Source organism: Acinonyx jubatus, chromosome B3 (genome assembly GCF_027475565.1).
Source record: "Acinonyx jubatus isolate Ajub_Pintada_27869175 chromosome B3, VMU_Ajub_asm_v1.0, whole genome shotgun sequence".
Taxonomy (NCBI): Eukaryota; Metazoa; Chordata; class Mammalia; order Carnivora; family Felidae; genus Acinonyx; species Acinonyx jubatus.
The window spans coordinates 78,564,102-78,592,009 of NC_069386.1; the positions used below are offsets into that span (position 1 = coordinate 78,564,102).

Below are 27,908 nucleotides of genomic sequence, written 5' to 3' on the forward strand. Positions count from 1 at the left end.
CCCACCAATACAGAAATTAGCACAATCTCAGCCAAAAATTTCTGTGGCTGAGAGAGTATAAGATAATATTCAATTTTAAAGCTGTGTGTCAGTAAAACAACTTCCAGGAAGGGGACTCACACTTGATAATGAATGTTGCCTGGTTCACTACAGCCACAGTTCACATACAGACTCTACTACTACTAGACTTTTTTTAAATTAGAAATTAAAATCTATTGATAAAAGAATATAATTCTACTAGGTACCCAGAGCCACTAGCAAGTGATTTCAAGTAGCTGCTGCCTGATTGCTTATTTATATGCAGAAATCTCAACTTCAACTCATGTTAGTGACAATGTTATTCACACGACTGCACATCCTACATTAGGGACTGCCTTCTTGGCTCAATGTGCCTCTAAGGCTAACTTCATGATCAACACAGTGGAACATGGAACTGAGGAAATGATCTTACTGATTCTGACAACATCCCAAAATTTGCCACTTTCACTGTAGATGGTATGATTGATATATATATATATGTATACACACACACATATATATAATATATATATACATGTACATATATATGATATATATATGATATAGATATATACATATATCATGTGTGTGTGTGTGTGTGTGTGTGTGTGTATGTATTTTCTGGTTACCTGGTAAAACAGTTCCAGGAAGAAAATCCACAGCTAAATACTAATTTTTGTAATAAGAGAAAGGTAAGGAAGACATGGGAAGACAGGAAGAAGATCTGATTGGGGCAAATCCCACAAAATGAAGACTTACACTTTGGGAGATTAGGAGTTCTCTTGTCAATAACTCATTCCTGTTTCTCTGCCATTTTTTATCTTTGCCCCAGACTGAGGACTTAAATAGAACCTGAAGACTTGGGACCCAGACTGGTAATGGATTTGTAGGAGTTCGTTACATTAATGGAGACACGTGAAGTAGAAAAATGAATTTTAAAAATGTTGTGTTTATTCTGTATTATGTTCAAACAAGTGCACATACTTGTTGCACTAGATCCCTCTTTTTAAAAAAGGACATTTCAAAGGACTAGAAAATATGAACAAGAGTGTGGGTAAGCATTATAAAGCAAAGGAATACAATACCTTGAAGCAAATAACAAATGAAATGTTTAATCTATCCCCAGAGGTTTTTCTGGAAGTTTTATTCGAAGCACATGTGAAGGGGTAAAGTTTAGCAAGGTTTAGCAAAAACCACAGTAAATCTCTATTGTAATTTTACTCCTAATTTTGAACAGCCAAATAACTCTGGTATGGAATTAAAAACCAAAACACACAGGAGCACCTGGGTGGCTCAGTCAGTTAAGCATCTGACTTCAGCTCAGATTGTGATCTCGCAGTTTGTGAGTTCAAGCCCTACATCAGTCTCTGTGCTGGCAGCTCAGAGCCTGGAGCTGCTTTGGATTCTGTGTCTCCCTCTCTCTCTCTGCCCCTCCCCTGCTCACACTCTGTCTGTCTGTCTCTCTCTCTCTCTCTCAAAAATAAATAATAAACATTAAAAAAATAAGTAAAAATAAAATTAATTAAAAATTTAAAAACAAAATAAAACATGCACTAAAGTCCAATGTAAAGTAATGTGAAAAGTCTTTCTTAAAAGATGGCAACTATACTCTATCATAAATAATTTATAATTTTTAAGTGCATTAAACATTTTAGTTTATCTGTCTTGATTACTGGGTTTGGAAATGAATCTTGTATTGCTTTCAATAACATTAATTAATTAAAATTAACTAATTCCAATATACATTAATTAAATATTGGACATCTCTTTGCTAGATGCTTCAAGACATAGGACTACGACTTCCTTGAGAGCAAGAATAGGGCCTTATTTATTTAGTTGAGGAATAAAAATAGTAGAGAAACTAAATTACCATGCATGGTATATATAGTGGAAGAAATGTAGAAAACAAATTACGATGCTGTTCAAAGCAGGAGGAAATCACCACTATTTGTGAAGTCCAAAATAGGCATCATTGAAGGCAGCACTTATATGAGCCCTGATGGATAATGAGGATTTTGATGGGCACTGAGGTATGGTTAGGAATTTGACAAGAAGAGAAGCAAAAAAACATAGTGACAAAGAACATGGGCTCTGCCTGGATTCTAATTCAGGTTCTACTATCAATCAGCTATGTGATTTCGGGCAAGTCATTTAAACTCTCTCACTTTGATTTCCTTTTTATAAAAGAGAGCTAGTAATAATACATACCTCTTAGGATAATTGTCATAATTAAATATGCTATTATAAACAAAGTGCTTAGACTATTATTGCCTGCAAAATATTAAGTCCTGTAAAAGAATTAGTTATTATCATTCTGTGTAAAGCAAAGGTATGTTTACAAGAAAGTGTGTACATAATGATAAATGATAAATGATAAAGGGGATGGCATAAATAGCAGAGCAATAAAAGAAAAAAAACTAGAAAATAAATTGATAGTCTATTGTAGAGACCATCAAATACCAAAGAAGAGTTTATTCTAAACAATGTAGGAAGTAGGAAGCCAATGAAGTTTTTTTCATTTTTTTCATTTTCTTTTCTTTTTTTTTTCCTTTTTTTTTTTTTTTTTTTTTTTTTTTGCTTTTAACCAGGGAGGTGGGAGCAGGTTAAATTAGAGTTGCACTTTGGGAGGATTAATCTGGCCTTAGTGCAAAAGACAGATTAGTGGTGGGACAGACAAGATGTGAAGAAAAGCTAATGCAGAAAGCTGACCTGAAGTAACGAGACTTAGCTAGGATAGAGGCAGTAGGGATGGATTAGAGAAGACATATTCTCTAGTCTATTCTCGATAAAAATTTAGAAAGTTAGATATCAGGGAGAATTTTTAAAAGACTACTGATGGTGGTTTTAAATCTAGGAGACTTTGATGTCATTATATAAAATAGGAAAGTCAGGATAAGAAATCCTCACTCAGCGACAATGAGTAGCTTGCCTTTGGATATAGAGTTTAAGGTGTCTAAAGGATATCCCACTGACACTTAAAACTATGTATCTGGAGATAATGATCTGAAATTACCTGCATAGAGATAATAGTTGAAGAAACAAGAATAGATAAAACCTCTGGGAGAGAGAAAGAGAAATGACCCCAAGAATGAAACCTTGGGAAACAGGGAAATCCCGCTGTGTAAGGAGCACAAACAACTAAAAAGTAGGCAGGTACCAAGGGCATGAGAAGAGGACAAGATCACATGAGAAGTCACCCCAGCCTGAAAGGCATCAGTTTTTTGGGGTTTTTTAAATTTTTTTTAACATTTATTCATCTTTGAGAGACAGAGAGAGACAGAGCATGAGCGGGGAAGGGTCAGAGAGAGGGAGACACAGAATCCGAAGCAGGCTCCAGGCTCCCCGCTGTCATGGAAAGCGAAATCATGACCTGAGCCGAAGTCAGACACTCAACCCATTGAACCACCCAGGCGCCCCAAGGCATCAGTTCTTTATCACCATCTTACTTCCTATGGAAATAAACCCACCTAACTGAAATTCCACGGCTTTGAGAAAAAGAGAAATATTCTTCCCTAAGCTGCAATGCTTTTCAAGGCTTTTTTTTTAACTGAATACAAGTCATAAATATCTTCCCTGAATGCAAGACTTAGATTGGTTGCATGTTCAAACTCTGAACCTATGAAAACCAAATTATAGAAGCATCTCTTACATTTACGCTTAAGAACATAGATATCACTCTGCTCTGACTTAAGATTTTAACCAGATGATGATGATGATGATAACTAGAGATAACTATCTATGCCTTACATGTATCGGTTTTATAGTCATTGCATATTACCTTTCAAGAAGAAAGTATTTCCCATACTTTAACCTTCTGCCTTTTGATATGAGAAATGTTCCCAAGGTAAAAAATCTATACACTGAAAACTATAGAAAGCTTATGAAAGAAATTGAAGACACACACAAAAAAGGAAAAACATTCCATGCTCCTGGATAGGAAGAACAAATATTATTAAAATGTCAATACTACCCAAAGCAATCTACACAGTCAATGCAATCCCTATCAAAATAACACCAGCATTCTTAACAGAGCTAGAACAAACAATCCTAAAATTTGTATGAAACCACCACAAACACCCCGAATAGCCAAAGCAATCTTGAAAAAGAAAACCAAAGCAGGAGGAACCGCAATCCCAGATGTCAAGCTATATTACAAAGCTATAATAATCAAGACAGTATGGTACTGACACAAAAACAGACACTCAAATCAATGGAACAGAATAGAGTACCCAGAAATTGACCCACAAAAGTATGGCCAACTAATCTTTGACAAAGCAGGAAAGAAAATCCAATGGAATAAAGACAGTCTCTTCAGTAAGTGGTGCTGGGAAAACTGGACTATGACATGAAGAATGAACCTGGACCACTTTCTTACACCATACACAAAAATAAATTCACAATGGATGAAAGACCTAAATGGAAGACAGGAAGCCATCAAAATCCTCGAGGACAAAGCAGGCAAAAACCTCTTTGGCCATGGCCGCAGCAACTTCTTATTCAACATGTCTCCAGAGGCAAGGAAAACCAAAGCAAAAATGAACTATAGGGACCTCATCAAAATAAAAATCTTCTGCACAGCAAATGAAACAATCAGCAAAACTAAAAGGCAACCGACAGAATGGGAGAAGATATTTGCAAACGACATATCAGATAAAGGGTTAGTATCCAAAATCTATAAAGAACTTATCAAACTCAACACCCAAAAAACAAATAATCCAGTGAAGAAATGGGCAAAAGACATAAATAGACACTTCTCCAAAGAACACATCCAGATTGCCAACCGACACACACACACACACACACACACACACACACACACACACACACACAAATGCTCAATATCACTCATCATCCAGGAAATATAAATCAAAACCACAATGAGATACCACCTCACACCTGTCAGAATGGCTAACATTAACAACTCAGGCAACAACAGATGTTGGTGAGGATGCAGAGAAAGAGGATCTCTTTTGCACTGCTCTTGGTAATGCAAACTGGTGCAGACACTCTGGAAAACAGTATGGAGGTTCCTCAAAAATTAAAAATAGAACTTCCCTACAACCCAGAAATTTCACTATTAGGTATTTATCCAAGGGATACAAGTATGCTGTTTCAAAGGGGCATATGCACCCCAATGTTTATAGCACACTATCAACAATTGCCAAAGTATGGAAAGAGCCCAAATTCCCATGGATGGATGAATGAATAAAGAAGATGTGGTATATATGTATACAGTGGAGTATTATTCAGCAATCAAAAAGAATGAAATCTTGCCATTTGCAACCAAGTGGATAGAACTGGAGGGTATTACACTAAGTGAAGTTAGTCAGAGAAAGAAAAATATCATATGACTTCACTCATATGAGGACTTTAAGAGACAAAACAGATGAACATAAGGGAAAGGAAACAAAAATAATATAAAAGCAGGGAGGGGTACAAAGCATAAGAGACTCATAAATGTGGAGAACAAACAGAGGGTTACCGGAGGGCTTTGTGGGAGGGGGAATGGGCTACATGGGTAAGGGGCATTAAGGAATCTACTCCTGAAATCATTGTTGCACTATATGCTTACTAATTTGGATGTAAATTAAAAAGAATAAAATTATAAAATAAAAATAAATAAATAAATGAAAGGAACATGAAATTGATAAAAATCCTTTCCTTCAAGGAAAGCAAATTGGATGTGTCAACTACAAACCGGCATTGGTATCCCCTGCCTTCTTTCCATCTTCCTCCCTCCACATATTCAACTTTTTCCTGGCACTAAAATTGATCCCATTACCTGGGCTTCCTATTAACCTCTTTCCAAATCCCACCAAGTTTACCTGTCATCCCAGACCACTTGGTTTTCATTGGTCTAGCATCTCTGAAGTACTCAGCCCACAGAATTTCTGTTGAAATAACCGTAACTTTTCTCTTTTTCCTTTCCCTTTTCTCCCTTTTACCATCAGAAAGTGACTTTTCATTTTAATAGGTCCCCTGGATTATTTTATAAGCTAATATAAATTGCTATTTATATTTATTATTATATATTATGTTTATTATTATTGCTCATACCCTGTTACCCTTGATTAGTTCCTATTTGTGTAATTTTTAAATTACTTTTCTATGTTTACTCTTTTATTTTTATTCAACTAGAATTTATCAAGCATCTATTGTAATAGACAATTATTGCTTTTACATCTATTTCTTCTCTTTGGGACCCCCTAATTTTTTGATAGAACAACTTAATTCCTACTCTTAACAGAGGCAGTTTGGACAGGGCCCCAGGGACAGAATATGTGATCTGGGCCTAAGACAATCATAGCATGTCATAACCTGGAACTACAATCACTAGTACAGGGATGAGCAACTGAACCAATTCAGTCCAGTAAGAGTATATCCAAGAGCTTCTGTGGGAGTTATAAATACAGAGTGTTTATAAAGAACACAAAGAGTGTTCTTGAGGGCTGGATGCTGTGATGATAGGAGTCTGAAGTTTCTTGAAGTCAACACTGAGATTTCCAGGTAAATCAACCAATATATTCCCTTAAAAAAAGAAAGACAAAACCTGGTTTGAGTTGATTTTCTGTCACTTGCCACCATTCCTACTAATGTATCCACTATAGATCAAGCACCATCTTAGGTATTAGAGAAACAGAAATGAAATAGATCTATTTCTGTCCACAAAGAACTCACTATGTAGTAGATAAAATAGACAAATGTAAAGATCACAAATCACCAAAAAGCAAGGATAGAAAGTACTTTGGACTCCAACATTTAATTACTGGTTGAACTCTGTTTTCTAGATGAAGATGTTAGGTTATATTCACATGCAAGAGACCTTTTCCAATTGTTATCAATCCATTAAAAATGTATAACTAAGTAAATAAATAAACCCCAAATTGGACAGAAGAATGTACAAAATATAATAAACTCACAAACTGGACTATAATTCAGCAAAGAATTAAAGAATTCACAACCACGTGAATAACACTGCATGAAAAAAGTAGGTCACACAATACATACAGTATAATACCATTTGTAACAAAGTTCAAAAACAAGCAAACTCTAAAAGTAAGCAAATTATAAATAAATACACATGTATTAAAATCATTTTTTCAAGTACAGTTCAAGATAGCAGTAACCTGGGTGAAGTGTGGAGAGCAGCCAAAGATTTGCAATGAACTAGTAACTTAGACAGAGCCTCAATAACATTGGTAATATTCCACTGCTTAAGTGTAATAGTGGCCTCTTGGGTGTCCATTTTATAGTTATGCTTTGTAACTTACACATAATATATATCTTTATGTAGCCAACACTTTTTTAAATATGCTTTTAAAAACTATCTCCCAAATATTCTGACTCCCTCCTATTTACTTGCCACATTTATAATTTAAAAACCTATCACTAAACATGTTGATCCAAATAGGCTGAGGTTTTAGTAAGTCTTCCTATGATTAATTATCTGAATCCCTCTTCTAAATTTACGCAACCATAGTAGAGGATGACTTCAAGTTCAAATTAACATGTTTTCTTCTTGGTTCCATATTTCTACAATATGATTTACATTTTCAGGGTGATTCAATTTTGAATACTGAAAAGAAGACTCAGAAAATGGCATTTACATCATTAATGCAAATATACATACAAACATCCCCAAAACATTTGTCCATGAGTTCCAGAATCCCTTGAATAAAAACAATAGAGGAATGATTTGATGACTGTCACAGCTGCAGTTATGTTGAACTCCTGGGTTTGTTTCATTTGAGTTTAATTATTTCTAATGAAACCTCTCCCTTTGTTTGGCCCTAACTAAGGTGTAGGATCACTTGAGCTGTGCTGGCAGGTCTCAACTTGTAAGCACAAGTGGCCTCTTTAGCCCACAGGCGTGCTGCCTTACACCTGGTACAGGCAGAGAGTGATTAGGGCCTGTGGGTGTAACTCATTTGTGTCTGTCAACATCAGCCAATGCCAATCTGCGGGGACAACTGTTGAAAATGTGGGAACAGGTCCTGCTCATGAATTAGCTTTTCAACCCATTCAATCATGTTACCAAGTACCTACCACATACAAGGCACTCAACCAGGTGTTTGAAGTGATTAAAACGATGAGACCCAGTTTCCACTTTGAGGAATTATTCCTGAGGTCTATGTCTGAGCAATGGTTCTCAAACTTTAGCTTGTATCAGAATCACCCAGAGTGTTTGTTAAACTACCTGGGCCCCACCATCAGAGTCTCGATTCAACCGATCTGAGACGGGACTCAAGATTTTGCATTTCTCACGTGTTTCCAAGTGATGGTGATGCTGTAGGTCCAGGGACTGTATCATGAGGATCACTCTGATAGATTGTTTCAGACATCCAGGAAGTCTTGCAAGTTGTTGGCATACTTGAGTATGAAAAATACTCAAAAATTGACTTGAAAGAATTTTTCTTCCAAGTGTATGGCCAATATATTTTTTAAATATTGGCACTATTAATTAAAACAATAATGACTATTGCTGACACTTAGTGAGTCTCTATCACATGTGCCAGGTAGTGCTAGTTGTTTTACATACATTGTGTCAATGGATCATCACAGAAACTCTCTTAGGCTGATATTATCATCTCCATTTTACAGATGAGGAAGCTAAGGATTAGAGATGTTAAGGAACTTGCCCTAGACCAAAGTTTCTCAATCTAAACACTGGACATCTGGACCTGGATAATTCTTTGCTGGAGTTGGACGGGTGGGAGTGGGGAACTGTCCTGTGAATTGTAGGCTGTTTAGCAGCATCCTTGCCTTCAATCCATTAGATGCCAGTAGCATTTCCCCTCCTTGCAACCATCAAAAATGTCCCCAGACATTGTCAACTGTCCCATCTCTGGTTGAAAACTACTAACTAGACACACAGTTTAGGAAACATCTAACCATTTCACATCTTCACCTATCAGAGGTTGCATGTATTTTCACTTCAGAAGCACAGAGTTCTAAACTGGAAAGAAGTTAGAGATTATTTGAACGAATTTGCCCACTTTCAGATAAGGAACCCACAGGCCTTAGAGGTATTTCAGTGCTCTGCCAGGAACCAGGAGGAATTCAGATCAACACTGACTTGTTCTACAGTGCACAAACTTTTCCTCATATTGCTGCTCCATTTATTCTTAAGAAATATTCCCAGCCCATGTGCACTCATGACAAGTGTGTTTCACTCTCTGCCAGCAAACACTCAAAAAGCAAATGGCCTGGCTCCTTCTCAATGCATGCCACAGAATGGATGAGAAAATGTATTGGAATCCCTGGGGAAGTTTTGTAAAAGGGCAGGTCCAAACAGAACAAACTACAGAGAGCTGAAGACACTTATGTAAACCTTCCTAGGTCTGCCTTTCAAAAACACAGCTCTGTCGGCGAAAATACAGTTTGCCCAATATGAAGAAATCTGGTAATCATATACAATTACAAAACCTGTAAATGTTAGCAAGTTGAATCACTCATCCAAGTAGTTTTCCTTGTCCAGAGTGCAAATTGTAATAATTGGATGAAGACATCTGCACTATTTTAACATGTCATGTTAAATATCTGTATTTTGTAACTCATCTTGATAGCTAATTTTCATGGAAGTATGTGTTAATTGAGCAAAAAAGACATCTTTAAGATGGTTATCATAAGATAATCACACCCTAGGGCATTGTAAGGCAAGAGGTACTGCTCTGAATCTGTGATTCTCCAAGGATATGATTATCACATGATAGCTGCCACACCTCCTGAAGCGCTATGTCTCTGAGCTGCCTCCATCTGACTCAGGTGGCTAGTATCCAGTCCCTTTGCTTCTCACAACATCACATTCATCTCTTCCCAGGAGGTTGTGCAGTTTCTCAAAAATAGTACCTTGGGGTAAGATACAGTAAAAAAAAAATGGTGCCCTTCAGAACAAGATGATCACAAGAAAAGTTAAGCTTGGCCTTTTGGAAAATACACACACACACACACACACACACACACACACACACATACACAGATTCTGATACTATGTTAGTGACCATCTTTACCAAACCCCAAACGGTCACTCTTATTTTATATCCCTTCATTCTTCCTTAACTTTTCCCAGGTCCTTGCTACCCAATCACACTCTATTTTAAAACCTATTAAAAACCTGTTTGTTTTTATATAGCCCTGCATTGCCCATGCAACTAGCCAAATATAAGGATTTTATTTCCTCCCAAAGAGTCTTGCCTAATATAATACATTCTTCCTGTTCTAAAACTATGATGTCTTTTTCATTAAACCAAATGTATCAATTTGCAATGTTGAAAATGACGCATATTCAGTTACGGCAATTAACTCTGACAATCAGCCAATTTGTATTCAAAAGATTTTGAAGTGTGGGGCACCTGGGTGGCTTGGTCAATTAAGCGTACTACTCTTGATTTCGGCTCAGGTCATGATCTCACAGTTTGTGAGATAGTCCCACATGGGGCTCTGCAATGATAGCATGGAGCCTGCTTTAGATTACCTCCCTCCCTCTCTCTTAGCCTCTCTCTCTCTCTCTCCCCCACCTCATAAATAAATAAATAAATAAACAAATAAACAAACAAACTTTAAAAAAATTTTTAATTTGGGGCACTTGGATGGCTCAGTTGGTTAAGTGTCCAACTTAGGCTCAGGTTATGATTTCATGGTTCGTGGGTTCAAGCTCTGTGCTGACAGCTCAGAGCCTGGAGCCCGCTTCAGATTGTCTCCCTCTCTCTCTGCCCCTCCCCCCCTCAAAAATAAATAAATATTAAAAATAAATAAATAATTTTTAATTAAAAAAAGATTAAGAAAAAGATTTTGAGGTGTTAGCAGGTTGCTGGGTTATATACTCTGGTGAGGAGCAACAGAGGATCTCTTGCACTGATAGCAACACTAGCCTTAGGAGTTCTAAAATCAACATATAAGACATAGTACTATTTCTTAAAGGTGCACTATAGAAGTCAATGTGAAATGAAAACTACATTTTCTTTATTTAAGCCTTTCATTTTTTTTCAAATGAAAAGTTGCTATTATTGTAATGTTTACTTTTGAATACGTAAACTGTGAAATAATGGCAAAAACACTTGAAAGGTAGCCAGAAGATAAGAGGAAAAACTCCCTATCTACTGTATCCCAGATTTTTTTAAAAAAAAATGTGAAGTGCTTTAAGGCTGTTCTTTAAAACTCCAGTTAGAGAAAGGAAGGAGACTGTCAATCTGCAGTAATGTATAAAGATTTGAGGTGCTGATGCATTTCCCTGCTTTGAGTGCATGAAGTCGCCTTTGTTTCAGGTTTCCTTGGCAACCCTTCTCAGAGTATTTACAGGAAGAGCAAGTCCTAAATGGAGTATGGTCTGAAGAGGGCCTTTAAAAAAAAAGAGTCAAAGTTCCCTATTTTTATTCCTTCAGAAGTGCATGTGTGTAATGAAGGATGTACAAGAAAGGAGAACACATCATTTTCCATAGTCGTGGATACCTATTTGAGAGTGAGATAACAATGATTTTTGAGAGGCTGTGTTGTTTTCCTGGCTATGATACATCTAAGGAGACATGGACTTCCTAGAAAGTTTCTTTTAAAGACCATCTTCATCCTCAGAGCTGCCTCAATAGCCAAAGATGAGTGGGAGCTATTTGCTTTTGGTGATGCTCTAACTCCAAGTAATTTCCTAGGAAATTTTCATGATGTCATCCTCAAGGACAAAAGCTTGTTGGAATTGTTAATAACTGGCTTTCTCATTCATAAAAGCAATACCTTACTTAATCATTGTCTATATCTGTTGCCTCCACTTTCTAACCTCCCATTTAGACTTTACCTCTACTAGATTACTGCTACTGTTAACATAGCTCACCCAGCACCACACCTAATGACCTCTACTCAGACCTTATCCTATGCTAATTCTGCTGATAATCCTTCTTAAAGCTTTCTTCTTATGTGGCTTTATGCATCTATTGTTTTCTTTTTCTATTTCCTTACTTTTGCTGGCAGGACCAGGACCAGGGAAAGGTAAATGAGGCACTTGCCTTGGGCACAATATTTAAGGGGCTGTCAAAAAACTCAATAATCAAAATAAATGATATTTTAATGCAACATTTCTTTAAATCAAAATTAAATGCAAAAAAGTCTATGATGAACAAAATGTCAAAATTGTAAACAAAACAGGATCCATGCTGATGATTAGATCAAGTCATTATACATTAGAATACTGTTACTTCCCTCTTTCCCCATCTCACTGTGTCACACCCAAATCTTAAAGCTTGCATTAGTCATATTATTTGTATTTCAAGTATCCTTATGTAGTATTTACATTACCTGTCCCCAATATGCTATAATTATCCATTCATACACAGACACGTGCACACTTACACATATATATTCATCTTTTTTCATTCAATTATTGTTTGTTAGAGGTTTTCTTGAATATTCTCCCCAGATTCAGCATGTAGATAATACATTCTCTGAATTCTTATGCATCCTCAAATACTGTTCTTTTGCCCAAACAAGTGAGGAGTATCTTGCCTGGATTTAGTACTCTTAGATTGCCTACTTTTCTCTTGGTAATCTTTAGATATCTTCTATTGTCTCCTATCTTCCAGTGTTGTATATGTGAGGGCTGATTGACAGCTTAATTCTTATTATTTTTGAAAACAATTTGATCCTTCACTCTGGAAGTGTATACAATTTTCCTTATATCCTTTGAGCTCAGAAAAATTATCAGACTAGGCCTAGGTGGTGATGGTGGTGGTGGTTTTGACAATCATGCCTGGAACTCAGTGAGTCCTTTGAATCTCTGGCTCAAATCTTCCTTCAACACAGGGAAATTGTCTTATTTTATTTGTCCAAGTATTGCCTCTTCTCCATTGATTCTTATTTCTCCTTATGGAACTTCTATTATTTGTATTTTGAGCGCCCTGTACCTGTCCTCAGAAATCACTTATCTTTTCCCTCCTATTTTCTCTAGCTTCCTATTTTTATTCTCAGGTGTCTTTTTTTCCATTTAATTTTCCCAAACAGTGATTAAGAATTCAGGGGGGAGTATCTTCTCTTTAAATGTATGTGTTAATTTTATTAATTCAAAAATTATGAGTTTTTAATTCCCAGGATGTGAAAGATTTTAAACTATATTCGAACCTCAAGCTCTCTTAGCAATTTTTGTTCAAGTTATTTTCAGTCACCACCAGCGGTTCTTTTTTTTTTTTTTTTTTTTTAGGTGTTACATATTCTGTATGCTCCTCTTCCTCTATCATTGCTAGATCCCCTAGTTTTCCTTGCCAACTTCTGACTCTCAGATCTCACATCCAGAGTTTGGGGTGCCCTAAACAGAAGCATCCTGCTTCCATGGGTCATCTCTAAAAGTTAATTTGTCAGTTTGCTACCTGGGCACTGGAAGGAAGATCCTCATTTCCCCTCTCTCCCTGACAGTCAAAGTTAGGGTTTCTACAGATTCTAGAGTGGGGAGTCTACATTTACATGCTAAGCTTCCTCCCCCGCCCCCCCCGCCCCACCCCCCACCCCCAGCTCCTGGGAGCTAGGGGGAGGGGCTATTCTTCCTTGGGAGGCAGGTGAGGGTGACCCAAGGATCATCCACAAGCTGAGCCTTCTTCAGGATGTCCAGCATTCTGGTCCTAATTCCTGAGTGTTCTGTTGTAATCTGCAAGCTCTCCTCAGGCTGAGAGCAAAGGTTTTGTGCTTGCTCCCCCACCTAAGTGAAGGCCTTGCTCACACCTTCCACATTCTGCACAGAGCCAAGGAACTCCTCAGTGTGGCAGAGATGACTGGAACTGAAGACAGGAGAGTTGGACAAGGAGGCCAGTACCTATTCATTCCAGCTCCATCTTACCAGAACTGGCCACGTGCTCAATTTTCCAACTTATAAAACCTTTCTTTCCTCTTTTCCTTATTTCAGTTACTGTCATCAGGTCCTCCTATTGTGCTGATGTAAAACATGAGTCATTTTTGATAGCTGCTCTTGCATATCATCCTCTTTCAGTTGGCCTGCAACTGTGTTGTTTTTTCTTAATTGTGTCCCTATACTAGTTCTTGAATCCACTTCCTCCTTTACATTTGCAGCTGCCATACCATTTTTCAAGCCTTTACTGTCCCCGGCCTAAATTCTGCATTAACTTCATAACTGATTTATCACCCTTTAATTTATTCTATGTACTATTGGCACGTAAAGCACAATTGTGACAGAGTCATTCCCATTATCTACTGAAACCAAGTCATCCAAAGTTTTCTACCATATATCTTTCTGAATTTATCACACATGTGCACACACACTCACACACAAATGCACACACATCTCCTTTTCCTCCTGTCAAGACACTTTTTAAATTATGGTTTAGAACTTTCCTAAATCCTGGTTAAGTTTATCTTGTTCCTTTCTCCTCTATCCTACTCCATCACCTTTCCAACTTCAATTCATCCTCCAAGGCTCAGCTCAGATGCCTCCTCCATGAAGCCTTTCCCTGTCCTTTGTTTTATTTACTACCTACAACTTTCATTTCCTGCAGTATTTTCTTCAAACCTCTATTATAATGTGCATTTCACTTACTCAAACTTGTAAACGCTTTGACACAATGTGTGGCTTAACTTTACTTCCTACCCACTACCTGGAACTCAGCAAGTACTTCTCTAGTAGTGAATTGAATACAACTGTTCAGATCAATATTTATTTGGCTTCTTCAATATGCCAGGCAGTGAGCTAGTGCTTGAGATAAAAGATGAAATAAACACACATCCTGTCCTCAGGGGTTCAAATGCCAAGTTCTATATTGCAATATTGCAATTAAATGATTTGGTATGTATCAGCATTGTGTCTATCAGATCATATACAGATATCTCCATCTAAATGGAGAAACCTTTTGGAAAGTGTTGCCTGTTTTGCCTTGCTTCCTAATCCGCTTTTAGAAAGCACATGTTTATACCAGGTCCAGAGATCACATCAGGGCAGAGGAAGTAGCTCCACAGAGAAAATTAACATTCAAGACAATATGGAAATTGCAAATCAGGTAAGCAACACATTTCAAGGCAATGTAAATAATTAGGCTTCAGGAAGAGAGGGCTGGGAAGAAGTAAGAAGAAAAATAATCTAAGGCATCTTATTGGTGTACCTGTAGCTTCCTTGATTTGGTTCTCACCTAATTGTAAGTAATTCTATTGGAACTTCCCTACAGAATGGTGGGGGGTAGAGACAGATAACAGGTATATGGTGAACATGGGGCTGAAGATTAGATAAAGGCCTTTTCCAAGAGTAAGTTGGTAAACTCAACTCCAAACCTCCCCCCAGCTCCCATTTCCCCCCCCCAAAAAAAATTATGAACAAGGATAAATTTATCTTTGACCAATTTTCCTCTCTATCACTCACTGCCCTTTCAGAATCACCCTCAGATACTGTCTCAGTATCCTTAAGGTTCAGACACTTCTTCAACTCCCTCCATTCAGCACCCATGGACCTGAACACCACACAAAGCTTTCTTCCCTCCACCTCATCGAAACATTTATCTGCTTGTTTCTTGGGCTGCACCTCTCCACTTGGCAATGTGCAAAGACGATCAGTAGATTTCAAATCTCTTAACTTGAATGAGAAAAATATTTTGAATCCAGATAATGTATAAGATTCTAACAAATTTTCTTATTAGAAATCATAATGCCTTAATCCAGTTAAACTGTACAAAAAGAACTTTAGGAAGAATTATTAGCATTGAAAATTTCACATCTCAGGGTTGGCCAGCAGTTGGAAGGATCACTTTTTGTCTTAGTTCACAAAACCCACCACAGAGTATGGTCCAACAACTAGCTCTGCCTATGCCTAGCTGCCCAGCCCATGTTTCTAGGCAGTGACCAATGTTTCCTTCAGTCTCTTTAGACTGAGAAACAGAAGATGTCTTGGGTTCCATGCCAATATCCTCATCAGTTCCTATTATCCTGATTCATAATCTTTTGTGATTAAGATAAGTACACAGGATGCACTTCTCTGTGGATTATCATTGCTCTGAGTTAGTAAACTTACTGAGGCTCTGTATTGGTTCCTGATTCTGACTTCACACTGTGAGCCTGACAAAACCATGACCATACTCTACTAGGAATTTACCCAAGGGATACAGGAGTGCTGATGCATAGGGGTACATGTACCCCAATGTTTATAGCAGCACTTTCAACAATCGTCAAATTATGGAAAGAGCCTAAATGTCCATCAACCGATGAATGGATAAAGAAGATGTGGTTTATATATACAGTGGAATACTACTTGGCAATGAGAAAGAATGAAATCATGCCATTTGCAGCAATGTGGATGGAACTGGAAGATATTATGCTCAGGGAAATAAGTCAGTCAGAAAAGGACAGATATCATATGTTTCTACTCATACATGGATCTTGAGAAACTTAACAGAAGACCATGGGGAAAGAGAAATAGTTACAAACAGAGAGGGAGTGAGGCAAACCACAAAAGAGGGGAAATGGGTGATGGGCATTGAGGAGAGCACTTGTTGGGATGAACACTGGGTGTTGTATGTAAGCCAATTTGACAAAAAATTAGATTTTAAAAAATTAAAAATAATTTAAAAAACCATACACATACTGCGATGGGAAGGCCAATAAACATGTAGTTTTTGAGAGCTCAGATGAAAATCAGGACTCTGAGGAAGGAGTAGGAACAAAATATCCCCTTACTGATATTGTTGGAGACAAACTATAGGCCTGGCTAATACTTAGATCTGACCTAGTATAGAAGTGTTAGTTTAGGGCTGTCTAAAAAGTAATATATATCATGGAGGTCATAAATTCCTGCTTGAAAGGAATTAATGATGTGCTGAGATCTACATTACATGATATGAGTTAAAATCACTTCCTCCTGAGCCACTTGATTTGAGGCAAAACATTTAACCTCTCTGGTTTCAGTTTCCCATTTGGTAAGACGGAGGACTAGAACCACTGACCTTTTAGCTGTATAGAGTGATAGATGGTGGTTCTGTGATATGTTCCAGAATTAGAAAATGCTAGGTAGACCTGAATCTGCTGCGGACCATAGAAGGGAAAGACAGGAAAGTCAAAATTCCATTTCAGAGGTTTGGGAGGAAGTGAACTACAAGGCAGCTTATTAACTGCTGACTATACAGTAAGTAATAGGAGACAGAATTCTGGATTCTTCTATTTACCATTCACTGCCTAGTGCACCAGGCTGTTTTGTTGAACACACATGGATTATTCCTCTAACTTCACTCAAGCAGAAATGATAGAAGATAATTCAAAACCATGACTGCATTTGTCAAGAAAGAAATGGGTTAATGTCAAGAAGCCACTGACCCTTTGGAATTTCAGTATCTAAATGGCTATTGTTCCTCCTAGAACAGAATTTTCTAGAAGACAAAACACACACTAAAAGATCTAAAAAAGAAAATATCCATTAAAGATACAAAGAGACTGGGGCTCCACTAATGTAGTATGAAAATTCAACTTGCAAGTAAGATGCCAGCGTTGGATTGATTGCTGTGTACAACAGTGACATGAATATAAAGACTCCCTAAGGTTAAATTGGGCTCCTGCATTGAAATTCTAATTAGAAATATGAGTGCCCTAACTCTGTGAAAGTACATGTGTGTTTAATTATTCTTTTTCACCTTATCTCTTCCATTATTTTACACCCTTTTCCCTCCTCCTTTCTTGCTTTTCTCAAGCAACCCGTGCTCCTCACTTAATCTAAGTGTAGGGCCTTTCTTTAAGTTGGCATTAATTGACAAGCAGTGTTTAATTATTATTTTTCATGTCTGAAGAGGGCTAATATTAACTCTCCATGGGCCTGAAGGCGATCTCGGCCCCCTTGTTTCTGGTGGCACCACTCTGCCTTCATCACTGGTGTTTCTTTAATCAGACAGACATGCCACATATTCTTCTTCATGTTAATGGTACATACTTATATTTGTGCTAATTGAGGCTGCTGGGGACCTTACTTGTCTTCTACCATAGTTTTTGTAAAATTGGCACTTTGGACAACTGAAGATTACATGATCCAAGAGGTATATTGGGGAAAAAACATAGCCTTGAGGACTATTAATCTGGAGTCTTCTTAAACCAGGAATGTGCCTTGTAAGACTGGCATCCTCAGCTGGCAACAAGCACCTGATATTGTAACATAATTTATTAACCAATAACTAATATCTCAAAGGACCTGCAAACCATATGTTTATGCATTGGTGCCCTGGACTAAGTGGGGACCTCAAATATTGTCATAGTCGTAATAATCTGGCTTTTCCATAAATTAATCAGTAACACTAGAAATGTATCCCGTCTACCATCATAATGGTCAATCTTCTCAATCAAAGCTGGAGGACTCTCTGTTGATACTAAGTGAGAGAATATTTGCTTTTCAAGAACATACGTTTTATTCAGTCTTCCTTATCCTCTATGTTGCATTTTAATCTCAAAAACAGACTTATTCAGGGGACTTTCTGACTCCGAATTAACAGGCAAAGAAATCTAAGTCTGCCTTAAATCTAAGTCTTCTCTAAACACTTCTGAGGTTACAACAGAACCTGAATTACTAAACATAAAGGGGAAATAAAAGTTACCCCAGTGAATAGAGGTCAAATCCAATAAGGACAGCTAAAATAGAAAAGTGTCAAAGATTAGGTATAAAGGAATAAGTAGGAGATCTAGTCCAAGATCAATAGGTACTAATCCAGGAAATTCAGGTGGGAAGAATAAAAAACCAGACAGGTTCAAAGGTTGGGGCTTCCTGCATAGTCATATATTCCCAGGGTCTCAATGTCCTAGGTGACACTTAGACATATTACAGCAAGTGGAAAGGGCATGGGGTCTAGAATCAAAGAACCTGCATTCCAATCCAAACTCCGTTATATACTGAATGCACGACCTTATGCAGAACATATCTTTAAAGTCATTATAATGAAGATCTTTTGCATAGGATTATTGTGAGGATCAAATGGGACATAAATATGAAAGCACTTTAGACATTTTAATTTGCTTTATAAATTTTAATTAACTTAAAACCCATATTTCCTTAGAAGTAATGGAAAATAAGAGTTCAACTGGTGCTGCGGTTGAGACACATGGGATTTAATAGGCTGGTTTTTCTCTTTTGCTAGTTAGTTCTGCCATCTGTGGAACATTCAAAAAGAAACAACAAACTTTGGAAAACAAGCCATTCATAAACCAGGAATGGCATTTGTGATTGAAAGCCTTCGACCTATTAATACTCATAAGGGGCAGAAACTTGGAAAATATCCTATGGTGAACATTCTTCTTTCAATCTAGACCTATTAACTTGCCTTATTAGTCATCAAGTAAATAAATCACAGACTCAATTTATCTCTGCCAGGCTCCATAAATACCAACTTGTGTGCTAATAGCATCAACTAAAACAGTAACTATAATTCAAAGAAATTCATCAATGGTTCTCAAAATGTGGTCCCAGACCTGCAAGAGCAACATCACCTGGAAACTTGGTAGAAAAGCAACTTACTGAGCCCCATCAAGAGCTACTGAATCAGAAACTCTGGGGATGGGCCCAGCAATCTGTGTTTTATCAAGCCCTCCAGGTGATTCTGATGCTTTTTTGGGTTTGAGAGCCATTACATTAGGCTGAGAACAGTACTAGCATCATAAGCACAGTGTTTTTATTTGTAGATTTTTGGGGGGGATCTACCTAGTTTTAACATGTTTTAATATGGTTAAAGTTTCAATACAACATGTACAATTAAAAATCAGAACTAATAAGTGTATGACCAAGACCACATAGATCTTTAGTTTGTGTCTATAGGGCTCATTGTTCAAGGAAGTTCATTTTTCCATCCTTAGTCTGAATAGACATATGTCTTGGTCAAGTCTAATTTCCTGTAATACATGAACAATTCAAACACTCAAAAAATTTGAACATATTTTTATTTACTAAGGACTTTGATCAAGGAAGAAGATCTTACAATTAGTCTTGGTAATAGAAATGTAAATTGAAGTCGGTTCATTAATTTTAGCAATACTCTTCGTTGTTTGACTTTTAATAGTATTTAAGCCTAGCTATTATGTTAATATCTTGCCTTATAAAGTTTACAATATAATTCAATAATATAAATAATAAAATCACAATTTAATATTGTAAGGCAAGAACAAAACAGATTTTCAGGAAAAAATAAGAGGCTGGTATATTTTTTCTATATAATAATTAAAAATAAAATCTTATGTAACTAATGATTGGAGATAAAAGGTTAACTTTTCTCCTCTTATTCATTTTAACAAATTCAGCTACACAAGTATCAATGAGTATGAAAATCTAAGTCAAACACTTCTTCTTTATTAAACAACATAATTTTTAAGTGATATGTAAAAATGAAGTTTTATTGCACATATTACACCAACATTTATTTTGCCTCATGCTTAGGTGTGAGGGTAAGGACACAGAGCTCTCTGACTTAGAACCCCAGCAGCCTCTGTTACATTTCTGGGTCACTGGAAGTGATGCCGAGATAGATCCTCAGGACGCCTTATATAAATAATATAAATATTCTGTAAATATTTGTGGAATTAGATTTTCCTAAAGTTCCTCATCAACAATTATCAATATTAAATGTAAACCATAGTTTGTGAAGTTAAAAATAAAAGCAGGCCAGAGCAATCACTCCTTTAACCTACTCTCATGCACTCTCCTCATATACCTGGAACCAGTATTCAGGCTTCCTTCTGTTTTCCTATTCCTCAGTGCCCAGTGGCATCCTCTTGGGAGAGCCCAACCACACCCTCCAGCCTGACCATCATTTTATCTCCAGTGAAACTTCAGTAGAATTTTTAGCCCCTCACTATTCCACCTTAATCAAAATGTTGCTCTACACAGCTTCATATGACACTTCTTGCTTAGAGAAAGTTCTGTTTCTTCCCAACTGAAAACTGGAAACCACAGAATAATATTTCTAGCCTTAAAGAGCCTACTGATGAGAAAAATGGAGATCTAGGATTTAACATGTAAATCTTGGAATTATGGTACTGAGAAAAGGGGATAGAGCTGCTAAATTTATAAGAATACCATATATCATGAATAATGTAGGTATAAAACTTAACATATCTAAATATTTTGAAATAATCCTTTATAATAGCATTTTATAATTACAGTGGGCCCCTCCAGTGTGTGAATTATGGTGTATTCATGTTTAGTTGCATTGACTGTACTCAGATTTTAGCCATGTGCCTAGCAACACACTGGGTATGAATTAACGTGCAATAATTCATAGCCTGTTGTGCCTTATTAAATATAGCATTGATTCAATTTTAGAACTGCAACATAATGACTCAAATATTTTTCAAAATGCTAAGTATCCCATACAATTTTCATTTGAGAGTCTGTTTTCACATTTGCATCCCTCACTTACAATAGTAATATTTTCCTACTGCAGAATAAAAAACAAACAAACAAACAAAAAGGCAATTGCCCACCAAAAAGTAAAATCAAACACCATGAGGAATTACCTCTTGAATGGCCCTGTTTCCTCCAATAAATATGAGTCTCCAAAAGTCTGCTTTAAATGGGGAAAAAACATATTTTTTGTTTTTCAGGCCATTTGAAAAACCACTTTAAAAGACTCTCAATTTTCTTGTTCTCCATTATTCTGTGATGCAAAATAAAATAATCATATACCGCATTTGGAGGGGACAGTGCCCAGAAGCAAGTTAGGAGAGCTGTGGTCCAGTTCTAATTCTACTAATTTACTCTCAAATAGCCAGTAAGTCACAAAATCACTAGGTGCTTCAGTTTCCTCATCTGTAAAGCATTTTCCTATTTCAGGGGATGGTGTGAGAATGAAAAATATAATCTGTGAATATGCTATAAATAGAAGTTACTGTTGGCAATATGCATAGACTCACAGTAAGTATACTTTTAGCAAAAGAGCTTTCATAACCACTATCTCACTGATAACTCCCAGTAATGTTGTGGGTAGATAGGTACTATTACTCCCATTTCACAGCTGAGCTTTAGTCACAGAATGCACTTCCTCTCAGTGAAAGATACACATGAAGCAGTGAAACATCTAAACAGAATAAACCGTGATTTCCAATATCACAATCGGAGTGCCCTCACATCCACTGGACAGAGAAAGAAACAGAGACAAACTGGCAAATAACTTAGTGGCAAAATTAAAACCCAAATCCCAGTCTACTGTCTTTCAATCAGATTAGAGGCTACATTTACATTGAAAAAACTGAACAATTACCTCACTTTGTAATTTCTGGATGAGCAAGTGAGAAGCCTCTCACCACAATCTCATAAATGCAACGGAATCACTGTTTTATAAATGATAGCGTGCAGTCAGGCCAAATCTCATATTGCAATACTTTTCCAATGGACAGCCTTACATGTCTTCATGTTCAGAATAACATTTTTAAATGACCCTTTGTTTTAAACATATTAAAAGATCATGGGGCGCCTGGGTGGCTCAGTTGGTTAAGCGGCCGACTTCAGCTCAGGTCATGATCTTGCGGTCCGTGAGTTCGAGCCCCGCGTCGGGCTCTGTGCTGACAGCTCAGAGCCTGAAGCCTGTTTCAGATTCTGTGTCTCCCTCTCTCTGGCCCTCCCACATTCATGCTCTGTCTCTCTCTGTCTCAAAAATAAATAAACGTTAACAAAAATTAAAAAAAATAATAATAATAAATAAACATATTAAAAGATCTACATTTTATTAACCGAAGTTATAGAACTTTCCTTTAGTTACTAATTAGCTATCATATTGTTTGCTATATTCCTACTTCTTTCAGAATTCCAACATTCTGCAAGGACAAGCTATAAAAAAGCAATGACAAAACCAGTATCCCATACCCAGCTCATGCTTCTGACACTGCCATTTTTAGCATGAAATTACCTCTGTCACAAATGACTAAAAATAAATTTTAAATTTTGGCCCAAGACAATTTCATTATTTCTTTTATGATATGAGGAAACCTGAGGAAAAATAGTTTGGCATCACAACTCTCACCAGTCTTACTAGGATAGAATGTGCTATGCACTAGGGATCAGTGTACCTTGGTGAATCCATTCCAAACATGCAAACAGGGAACATAGGAACATGGAATTCCTTTAGAGTAAGTCAAACCCAGTTTCTAATTCCAGTTTTATCATTACTAGTACAATGGCATTGGAAAGTGGCCTAATCCCTGTAAGCATAATATTATTATTTCACTGTAGATGGGACTAATAATAGTTCTATCTCTACAGAGATAGACACATAGTAAGCACTCAAAAGTGCCAGCTAACATTAAGTTGGAGAAACTACTGTGGTGGTCCAGATTTCAGATAAGAAATAGATCCAATGTTAGTTATCATAGGCCAAATATATCTCAAGCCTCATCTTTGCTCCCATCTTAATCATGGTCATCATCATAGAATTTTATTTTTTTTAATTTTTATTTAAAAAAATTTTTAGTGTTTATTTGTTATTTTTGAAAGACAGAAAGAGATAGAGCATGAGCGGGTAGGCACAGAGAGAGAGAGAGAGAGAGAGAGAGAGAGAGAGAGAGAGAGATAGGGAGGGAGACACCGAATCCAAAGCAGGCTCCAGGCTCCGAGCTATCAGCACAGAGCCCAATGCAGGGCTGGAACCCACGAGCTATGAGATCATGACCTGAACTGAAGTCAGACACTTAACCAACTGATGGGCAGCCCTCATCATACAATTTTATTAAATATATGATTTAATCTACTTAATATATGATTGTTCCTAGCATTCTCTTATTTTATCACCATACATCTTTCCCAATGCACTCAGCACATGACTACATTACAGTCCATAGTCTGCCTTATACCAAAGTTACTTGTACCTGTACCCTCCTCTATATAGTAAGCATAAGAGAACGGACTCCCTCTCTCTAAGTTCAAGGACTAGGACAGTGATGTACATCAATCTAAAAATCCAATAAAGGTCGGTTGAACTGTGTTGAAGATAACTAGTTTAACAAGGTATTTGATGCAAGGTTTGGTGTTGGGACACCACAGAAAAAGGCATCTGCCAGCCAATATTTTCTCATTATAACAAAGCAGATAGTTTTGGGTAATGCAATTATTGCTTTCTGTTATGACTAGTACCAGAGGTGCAAGCGAAGACCATCTATGAACATAAGAAACAGGGGAAAATTAGACAGCTAGCCCAGTTCAATGGGTCAGGCTTTTTAGAATTCAAAAGATTCCTCTGAACCCTGGAAAACAAAGGGTTAGGCTCTTCATGATTCTGAAACACCAATGACTTTTTCATTCTTCAATGCAAAATAAAAGCCCATTTAGACTTCCTTTTGCAATTATCACCTATTTGAATTCTGGTAACACTTATTTAGTTAGCAATCTAGCTCTTTTCCCTGTTTAAAAAAATATAAATAGCTGAGTGAGGTTTTTTCTTTAATACATTGATACGAGGCATCCATGATTTTGACCTTCTTTAATACGAAAACAGAGACTTGTTTAGCTGCAACAAGTCTTTTGAGGCCTGATTTCTTTCCACTGAGTGAGCAGAGGAGAACAGAAGGCAGGTAGACCTCTTGGCATGAGGCCCTGCTTCTGAGAGCTCAGGTACGTGTAATCCACCCTCCTCGCCCAGATACTGTGAGAAAGAACAACGGGGTGGACAACTGCAGGAGGGGTGATGCCAATTCCTGAACAAGTGAGTATCCCTTGTTTCTCCTTTACAGGGAACTCCCTGTTATTCCTCCCATTCTCTTCCTCTTATCAACCTTCTGGTTTGATAACACACAGACAAAATAACCATGCAGATATTTTTGTGGAGTATGCTTAGAGATTTTCAGAAGAAAGCAAGATGGACAAAGCTGCCAATATTATCCCTGTCTCAAAGAAACCCTTACACATGTAACATGGAAATTCAGCTGTCATCACCCTGCCTCCTTAGAGAAATCTGTATCCTATTCTTCAAAGCATTGGAGCACAAATTAGGCAGAGCAGCTAGTAGTATTGCTAAAATACTCTGACAGGTGTGGATAGACTTTACTGCTTTCCCCACACAACACACACACACACACACACACACACAAAACACACACACACGTGTGCACGTGCGCAGGCACACCACTCACCACTTACCTCTTTAGAGATCTCTATTCATTGAAAATATTTTCCAGTGTTCTGTCATCAAATCTCAGAGATCTTGCTTCTACCTCCATTGTAGGTGGCACCATTCTCCAGACCTTCAGCTGGAACCCCCAAGCTGATACCACTTCATGCTTCTTATGGAAGTTATCCCATGGGATTATCAGAAGCAATGGAACATAAAGGTTATGCATGCAGACTCTGGAGCCAGACAGCTAAATCTAAATCTGGGTTCAATCACTTACAAGCTATTTTTTTAGGCAAATTTCCTAATCTATCAATGCTACAGTTTCCTCATTGGGATGACAGTAATAGCAGCTATTGTGAATGTTAAATAAATTAATACATGCTGAGTATTTAGAAAATGCCTGGCACACAGTAAGTGCTCAATAAATGTTCTCACCTAATGATGTTCTATCCTCTATCATCCCCATTTTCCACTTGATAGGACTCTGTGCTTAGTATTTTTAGTAATCTTAGAGTTCTGAACTTCAGATTTCTTTCCTTTGTGTGATATACTTCTAGAAGGACCTTCTCTTTTTCTTTTCAGGTTCAGGTGCTTAATTTGCACAGTCTTCTTATGATGGAAAATGAGACAGAGATAAAAACTGCCCAGAAAGCTTGATTTTCAGACCAAACTCAGGGTTAAACAGGGCCTGTTACATAACAGGCTCTCAATAAATGCTAAAACAAATATATTTGCTCTCCCCTTCTCATGGAGCACAAAGTGGCTAATCCCAGAAGAGGAAAAAAATGTTTTTCTATCAAACAGATATCAAAAAATATTTTTCTATATTTTCCAGGCAAGTGTGATTGGTTTATCTCCCCAAATAGGCAAAGGGACATAATATTGAAGCTTATAATCCTTTGAGTTATTTGAGTGCTTCATAGAATCTGGGGCCTAATTCATTCATTCAACTGCAAACAGAGATGATCTCTCCCTATTTCTCTATTTCTTTTGAACACTTTTTTGCCCACCCTCCTAGCCACCAAACCCTCCTGCTATTACTCCTACCTCCAGCCACTCCTTTTCAGTCTCTTTTTCAGATATTCCTCCTCTATCCAAACCCAAGAGCACATCTTCTCCCTCAGCACCCTCCTCTTCATATCCCTGCATACTTCCTGCATCATCACCTCCCATCCTATGGCTCCAAAGGCATTCTACACTTCCAGGACAAGCCTCTCCCATGAGATCTAGACTTCTAAACTCAATTGCCCTCTCACCCTCTCCATTCAAATATCAAACACACATGTCAAGTTCAACGCATCCAAAACAAAAATTTTGATTTCCTACTTAAACATGCTTCTCCCCCAAGCTTCCCAATGAGTAAATGGAAACAGAACTCCCACAGTTACTTGGACTCAAAATTTAGGCCCCATTGTTGATTTCTCTCTCATACACAATCCACCTTCTTATCACTTCAGCAAGTTTTCTCCACCTTCAGTATATGTCCCAAATCTAACCTCTCCTCACTGCCTCCTCTTCTGTCAACCCCATCAAAGCCACTATCATACCTCACCCACATTGATTCAGTGACTCCTTCACTGGTCTCTGCTCCCAACCTTCCCTCCTCTGCCACCCTAACAGTCCACTTAATGTAGCAGCCAAAGTACTAAAAACAAAAGTCAAATCAGGTCACACTCCTATTACAACATGTCAGTTTTTAGATTTTCCCACTTTAATGGAAGCTCCAAGAGGGCAGAAATTTTGCCTGTCTTGTTCACTGTTTCTCCCTAGCAACCAGAGCAATACCTAGCACAGGATAGGTACTTAATAAGTATTTGTTGAATGAATAATGACTTAATTAAATACTCAGTGAGTGTCTGCTTGGTGTTTGGTCTTGTGCTGAGTTTGGGGTACATATCAAAAACAGAACAAACAAACATGGCCCATGTCCTCAATGCCTAGTGAGGAATGTAAACATTCACAAACATAAACAGTAACAGATAGGTTAATGTTACTTCGGTGTGATGGTTAATTTTATGTGTCAATTTGGCTGGGCTCTAGTACACAGATATTTGTGTACACAGATTATTTAGGATGCTCCTGTGGGGGTACATTTTGAGTGGGATTAACATTTTAATTGGTGGACTTTGAGCAAAGTGAATTATCCTCTATAACTTGGATGGGCCTCATCCAATCTGTTGAAGGCCTTAATAGAATAAAGACTGACCTCCCTCAAGCAAGAAGAAATTCTGTCAACAGACAGCCTTTCAACTTGAACCACAACAATGGTTCATCCCTGGTCTCCAGACTGTCAATCCACTTCATCAGATTTTGGACTCTCCATGCTTGCATAATCCTGTGAGCCAAATTCCTTATCTCTCCCTAGCACACACATACGCTTCCTATTAGTCCTATTCCCCTGGAGATACCTGACTCACACATTTGGGGAATGAAGGGTGTTATAGGGGTATTTAGGTGATAAGTATATACAAGGGTGCCAAAGGGAAGTCAGCAAAGGTGTCCTTAAGGATACATCATTTAGGCCAAGATTTACACTGTAGGTAGATGTCAGATAGCACCAGTTTTACACTGGTTTCAGGGGAGCCAGAACTATTCTAGGAAAAGGAAATTGTATTTTCAGTGGCCCTACAGTAAAAGAAGTGCTTTCTAGGCTCTAAGAAGTCCGGCATTGGTTGGTTGATATGAGAGGTACAATCCAGATACTTTATTTGGCAGGCCTCATGCTAAGAAAGTCAAGCATACTGTCACACAATCCCTCTCAGCAGAGGTTGCAGTCAGCCTGATCCAAAGAAAAACACCATACATATTCATCTCTCCTGTTGGCAAAGTTCATGCCCTCCCTCTCTACACAGGGATATAATC

General features: G+C 37.5%; 1 long non-coding RNA gene across 2 annotated transcripts in view; it reads right to left on the reverse strand.

The window, feature by feature from the left end:
• Positions 1-27,908, reverse strand: part of LOC128316011 (uncharacterized) — a 134,717-nt gene that overhangs the window by 70,962 nt on the left and 35,847 nt on the right. The gene's annotated exons all lie outside the window — the stretch shown is intronic.